Genomic DNA, 7,498 nt, shown 5'->3' with positions numbered 1-7,498 from the left:
GTTACTGTCTTCCTTCGTATGCATATATGTTGAGGACTTTAAAACGACTGCTTTAATTTCCTAGTAAAGGGCAAGGACTGGCCATACAAGATAAGGGTTCGGATTTCATCACCGTTCTCTTCTTGCCCGCCTTAGGAAAACGACACCAAACGCGAACCTAAGCCTAAAATTTTGACTAGAACGAGACCGATAGGGTAACGAGCTTAATAGGAAAGTCATTCGAAAAATATTGGTTACTATTTTAAGCATACTTCGAAGTTCTTGACGGTTTCTGTAAGTTGAATGCGTGACTGCGCCGCCTTGTAATACCGGTGAGGCCTTGGGTATCAAAGCTCCACCGAGCTTCCCTCGCCTCAATTCAACTTACTTTAACTCGGATTGATTCAAGAGGGGTTTGCTTAAATTGTAACGAATTCCCGTTCGAAGGATTAGAAGCTGGTATAGAAACAATCTAAGTGGAGCCATCATGCTTTTTGTTTGCTAGAAATCAGTAGGTTTGCTGTGGTGGAGTCAGCCTTGTTTGTGTTTGCTTAGAACATCCCTTCCTTTTTAGGACTTTTCTTTTTGATTTTTTTTCTAGTGTATGCCCGAAGTTTTTAAACGGGCTTGGAAAAGAAACACTTTAGGTCGTTTGATTAATGACAAACCTAGTAGTTCTTCTTGTGAAGGCGGGGAGCTCGAAGACTCTTCTTTTGAGAGCCCCGTTTTTGGAAACTTCAGTTTTGAGAATCTGTCTCTTCGTGAGGAAAGTACCCCTAATACTCCTAGTCCTTTGGTAGTGCCAGAAATGACAACTTTGAAAGCTTTGCTAAACCCAACTAGGACCTCTCGTCCGTCTTGTATCAAGTTAGCTGAAACCGAGGCAAATTATGAACTGAAACCTGGGACTTTACAGATGCTCCCAATGTTTTTAGGGAAGGAGAATGAGAACCCCTATTTTCATGTTAGGGAATTTGAGGAAGTTTGTAGTACTCTGAAAATTAAAAACCTAAGCGATGATGCGTTGAAACTTAGGTTATTCCCCTTTTCCTTAAAAGATAAAGCCAAATCTTGGCTATATAGTTTGGACTCTGAGTCAATTAAAACCTATGACCAACTTACTTCTGCCTTTGTACATATGTTTTTCCGAAGGTATAAAACATCGTCTATTAGGACACAAATATGTACTTTTGCCCAACAAGAGGGAGAATCTTTATATAGGTATTTAGAAAGGTTCAAGGACTTGATATCTCAATGTCCTCATCATGGTTTGGAGAAGGCTAGGTTAGTTCAGATCCTCTACGAGGGTTTAGATTATTCAACAACAACCATGGTTGAGTCCTTATGCACATGTGGGTTTGAGAATAAAACTGTTGATGAGGCAAGACATTTTTGAATGAAATCGCCGATAAGACCCAACAATGGGAAAATAGTAGGGAACCCCAGAAAAAAATTCTTCTAAGTAGAGAAAATGTTAATAGGGTAGAAGGATCTCATGAGTCAGATGCCAAAATAGCAGCTATAGCCAAAAGGTTAGAAGCCTTAGAATTAGGTCATTCTAGTGGTAGTAGTGGAAGAAATGAGCCTTTTTGGGAAGGCCATGTTGTTGAAGAGAAAGCCAATGCTCTTTATAACAATACTAGGTTTGATAACTGACAGAAGTTTGACCCATATTCAGAAACCTATAACCCTGGATGGAGAAACCATCCAAACCTTTCTTGGTCCAAGGGCCAGAATCAAGGTCAGTCTAGTAATGCTCAGGTTCCCCCAGTTTTTGGCTATACTAAGAATCCTTTAGCTCCAGCACAGTTTCAGAACCCTTCGGATAAGAATATTATGAGTTTAGAAGAGTCTCTTGCTTTGTTAATGAAATAGGTGAAAGACCATCTGATCATGTGAATGCTATTAAAACCCTTAGGAGTGGTAGAGTGATAGACAACAAGGTTTCCATGCCTGATAGTGAACATGCTGTAGTTCACCCTTCTGAACCATAAATTGAAGAGACTGATAGAGTCTCTAAAGAGACCAATGAGGGTCATATTGAACTTACTACCGTGTTGAGAAAGCGTTGCTTGACTTAGGAGCTAGTGTGAACTTACTACCATATAATGTGTACCTTAAGCTAGGACTTGGTGAGATGAAACCTACCCAGATGACACTTCAGTTAGCTGATAGGTCCGTTAAAATTCCTCGTGGTGTGATCGAGGATGTTATCATAGAGGTTGACAAGTTTATTTATCCAATGGATTTTGTTATCCTAGATACCCAACCTTTCCCTGACCCAGATAACCAGATACCGGTAATTTTAGGTCGCCCGTTTTTAGATACATCCAATGCGTTCATTAACTGTCGAAATGGTATTATGAAATTGTCTTTTGGTAATATGACTATTGAGCTGAACATTTTTAATATTAGTAAGCTACCCTCTGAACTAGATGACTCGAACATAGAAGAGGTGAACATGATAGGAACATTAGTCGAGGAGTCATTACCAAACACTTTGTTAGAAGATCCATTAGAGAAATGCCTATCTCACTTTGGGATTGATTTTGATGACGATAATGTGATTAATGAGGTGAATGCTTTGTTAGATTCAACCCCTTTGTTAGATACTAGTACTGGATGGAAACCTAAAGTCGAACCACTACCAGTTTCTAAGTCTACCCTAGTTCCTTCATTGGAAGATCCTCCTAAGTTGGACCTAAAACCATTGCCAGATTCCCTGAAATATAGGTTTTTAGGCCCGTCTGAGACCTTACCTGTGATTATTTCTTCCGTCTTGGATAGTGACCAGGAAAGTAGGCTATTAACCGTCCTTCAAAACAACAAGGAAGCTTTAGGGTGGACCATAGCTGACATTAAGGGTATAAGTCCCACCGTTTGCATGCATCATATCTATTTAGAGAGTGATACCAAACCTTCTAGGGAGATGCAACTGTCGACTAAACCCTAATATGAAAGAGGTAGTTCGAAACGAGGTCCTTAAGTTGTTAGATGCAGGAATTATCTACCCCATTTCAGAAAGTAAGTGGGTCAACCCCGTTAAGGTTGTACCCAAGAAATACGGTATTACTGTAGTCCAGAATGATAACAATGAGTTAATCCCGACCCGAGTGACCACGGGTTGGCGTGTTTGTATTGACTATAGGAAATTTAACAAGGTCACCGGGAAGGACCACTTTCCCCTTCCCTTCATCGACCAGATGCTAGAGAGATTAGCTGGACATAGTCACTACTGGATTTTAGATGGCTACTCTGGATATAATCAGATCGTTATTTCCCCAGAAGACTAGGATAAAACCACTTTTACCTGTCCCTTTGGTACCTTAGCGTATAGACGCATGCCTTTCGGGCTTTGTAATGCCCCCGCGACTTTTCAGCGTTGCATGATGAGCATATTTTCTGACATGGTAGAACGGTTCTTAGAGGTCTTTATGGATGATTTTTCAATGTTTGGTTCGTCTTTCGATGAGTGCTTGCATCATTTGTCACTATTATTGACTAGGTGTAAGGAAAAGAATTTAGTGCTTAATTGGGAGAAATGTCACTTCATGGTTCGTTCAGGAATTGTTTTAGGGAATATCGTATCTTCTAAGGGTATAAAGGTAGATAAAGCCAAAGTTAACCTTATTAAGACTTTACAGGTCCCAAAAACCGTAAGAGATATTAGGTCATTCTTAAGGCATGCAGGTTTTTATCGTCGATTCATTAAGGATTTTAGCCTAATTTCTAGACCTCTTTGCAATTTGCTTGCAAAAGATGTTAAGTTTGTCTTCGATAATGCTTGTTTAGAGGCTTTTCAGAAGCTTAAGAATTTACTCACTACCGCCCCCATAGTCCAGGCACCCAACTGGAATCTACCCTTTGAGATCATGTGTGATGCTTCAGATTATGCTATTGGTGTTGTGCTAGGTCAGCGAGAAAAAAAATTACTTCATGTAATTTACTATGCTAGCAAAACTCTAAATGATGCCAGTTGAACTATACCACTACCGAGAAAGAACTGTTAGCCATTTTGTTTTCCTTAGACAAGTTTAGACCCTATCTTTTAGGTTCTAAGATCATCATATATACTGATCATGCTGCTTTGAAATATCTTTTGTCTAAGAAGGATACAAAACCTAGATTGATTAGGTGGATCCTTTTGTTGCAAGAGTTTTCTCCAGACATTAGAGACAAAAAGGGTGTCGAAAATGTTGTAGCAGACCACTTGTCTAGGCTAGTTGTTAGTTACCCTGATGATTCCCTTCCTATAAGGGATAGCTTTCCTGATGAATAATTGTTTTTTGTTACCCAATTACCTTGGTATGAGAATATAGTGAACTATCTTGTTACTGGTCGAATGCCCCAACATTGGGGTAAACAAGATCGTTCTAGGTTTTTAGCTGAGGTTAAGCACTTATTTTGGGATGATCTTATTTTTTTAAGTATTGTCCAGACCAGATTATTTGGAGATGTATACCTGAGAGTGACCAATCCAGTATTATTTCCTTTTGTCATGATCATGCTTGTGGGGGTCACTTTAGTGCTAAGATATTGCAGTGTGGATTCTATTGGCCTTTGTTGTTTAAAGACTCCCACAGTTACTGTGTGACTTGTGAACGTTGCCAGAAATTAGGAACCATTTCCCGTAGGAACATGAATCCCTTGAACCCTATTTTAGTTGTGGAGGTCTTTGACGTGTGGGGTATTGACTTTATGGGTCTGTTTCCTAATTCTTTTGGTAACTTATACATCCTTGTCGCTGTAGACTATGTCTCTAAGTGGATTGAGGCGGCTGCGTGTAAAACCAATGACCATAGGGTTGTGATTGAGTTCTTGAAAAATAATATACTTACACGTTTTGGTAAACCGCGAGCTATAATTAGTGATGGAGGGTCGCACTTTTGTAATGGACCTTTTAGGCTTTTGATGAAAAAATATGGTATTACACATAAGGTAGCTACCCCTTATCATCCACAGACTAGTGGTCAGGTAGAAGTTTCCAATAGGGAGATAAAACGTATATTAGATAAAACAGTTAGTCCTAATCGGAAAGACTGGTCGTCTAGGCTTACTGATGCCTTATGGGCTTACCATACTGCGTTTAAGACCCCCATTGGAATGTCGCCTTATCGGCTTGTTTATGGCAAGGAATGTCACTTACCTGTTGAGTTAGAGAATAGAGCTTATTGGGCTATTAAGCAGCTAAATTTTTCACTCGACAAGGCAGGAGCCCATAGGAAACTCCAGCTCAATGAGTTAGAAGAGATTCGTAGAGATGCATACGATAGTGCTAAGGAGTATAAGAACAAAATGAAACTTGTGCATGATAGAAATATCTTAAGAAAGTCATTTTCTCCAGGTCAAAAAGTTCTTCTGTATGATACCCTCTTGCATTTTTTCCCTGGGAAGTTACGTTCTCGGTGGACGGGTCCTTTTTATTGTTCGCACTGTCTTTCCTCATGGAGCTGTTGAGATCGAGACACCGGATGGTAGTAGTTCTTCGAAGGTTAACGGTCAGAGATTTAAACCCTTTATAGAACCCTTTCTTACAGGTGATATTGTGGAGGTCCCTCTGGAGGAGCATGTTTACTCTTGATTGACCATCGAGGCGATTGTATGTTGTATATTAGTTTTTGATTTCTCTCTTCACCCAGGTACTATCTTCCCGACTTCTCTCTTTACTAATTCCTCATGTTACTTTACTGTTTGGTATTGCTCTTTCATTAGAAACATTGAGGACAACGTTAGATTTAAGTTTGGGGGTGGGGAAGAAACTTTTTGTTAGCTTTTAGTTGCAATAAATAAACTCCAGAGCCTAGAAATTTATGTTTATTAAGGTTGGCACTAACCAATCTAAATGGATGGGAACATCTTGGTTGTATTTGAGGAACCAATCTGATTAGATGGAAACATCTAAAGAGTCTATTCATAAAAGCACAGAGCTCAGGTGTTAGAATTAAAAAAAAAACATGGTAGTTTCGCCATATCTCGTTGAATCCTAATCCTTCTGTTTTTATTTTTTTTTAAAGTGATTTGGTGGGGCACACGATTCAATTTGTTACCTTTTCTAGGGTGGAATAGAGTGATTGAGATACCATCAAAAAAAAAAAAGAGACCAGATTATTAGACCAACCGGAATAAATTCAATAAAGTCGAACACTGGTGCCCTTGCATATGCCAGTTGTGTTGACCTAGAGTTAGGTTTATCGACCACTGGTCCCCTTGTATATGCCAGTTGTGTTGATATTAGTCAGACCGGTATCTCATTCCATTAGGATAGGTTCACCTTGGCAGAGGCCTTCAGACAAATATGGGAAACACCGTTCACTTTTAACCATCTCTTTATCCATCTTCTTAATCATTCCATGTGATTGGTTGACTCCGGTTATGATGTCTAGAAACTATCTGAGTAGAGCTCTGTCACTTATATATGAATTATAGTATGCTGAGTGCAAACTCGTGTACAACAATTGGAAATTCGCATCAGGGTACTTCCTCCTATAGTCAATGTTTGTATGCCAACCAAGGAGATTCTTTAGTGCCTTACAAGGTTCTGCGTAGATAGGTAGGGTCCTTAAAATCAATCAGTTTTGACTCACACAATCGACCACGATGAAACTGATGGTCAATCTTAAGCAAATGTATCAACCCTAATCTCTTAAAGTAATTAGGTTTAGCCTCAAAACTAAATAATTGACACATCTGAAATTTATACGTTCCCACAATTGGTTGAAAAATATTTGGTGGGAAAACAAAGTCGATCTAAGTATCATAGCCTGGTCTAACCTCATCAACCAGAGGATGGGTTTCTAACAACTGAACTTCCTTATGGACATCACTAGGTTCAGGAAAACGTGTATGAAGATAATTTTGCAAAATGGTTGAGGCACATATGTCAAGTCCTAAGTGAGGTACCTATGTAAGAGTTAAAGCACATGGAGAATGATAATCACCCCCAAACTTAGAGTTTTGGGTATCTCTAGATAGACTAGATATAATTTCCTTAATTTCTAGATCGTTGGAATCCTGAAAATAGTCAATTGCTTCTTCTAGGTTATACTCAAGTGACGCATCCTCACTCATATTTAATAGCTGTACGAGTTCATTTTCTTCGTCTAAGACCATTGTTTCTAAATCGCTAGACTCTAAAACGGTATTCTCAGAATAAACTCGTTCCTCTAAACCATTATCGACTTCGTAATCAAAAGGAAATACTACATCATCTAAAGAAGTGGTATCTCTAATCAAATCCTCGTCCTTTTGAATAGGTGAATAATCATTAAAATTATCGGGATCTGAACCAGAAATAACATTATCATCATAAAGTTCACTTGGAGTAACAAATTCCTGATCACTATGCCTACATATTTTAAATTCTTCATCAACACTATCTACATCATAATCATCATAATAACATGAAAATGGTTGAACCTCATTTAAACAAGTAGTGTTACCAATTTTATCCTCGTCATCTTGATTATGCAAATAACTATCCTCATTTTCAAGGGTACTATTGGAATCACTATATTGGAAA

At 38.8% G+C, this 7,498-nt stretch overlaps 1 pseudogene; it reads right to left on the bottom strand.

The window, feature by feature from the left end:
- Positions 1 to 1,151: 1,151 nt before the first annotated feature.
- On the bottom strand, positions 1,152 to 1,251 carry LOC113300776 (annotated as a pseudogene).
- Positions 1,252 to 7,498: the final 6,247 nt, after the last annotated feature.

The sequence above is a fragment of the Papaver somniferum genome, chromosome 7, assembly GCF_003573695.1.
Source record: "Papaver somniferum cultivar HN1 chromosome 7, ASM357369v1, whole genome shotgun sequence".
In the NCBI taxonomy this organism is placed as follows: domain Eukaryota; kingdom Viridiplantae; phylum Streptophyta; class Magnoliopsida; order Ranunculales; family Papaveraceae; genus Papaver; species Papaver somniferum.
The sequence above is the reverse complement of the archived record's forward strand: the minus strand, read 5'-3'. Positions and strand labels throughout refer to the sequence as shown.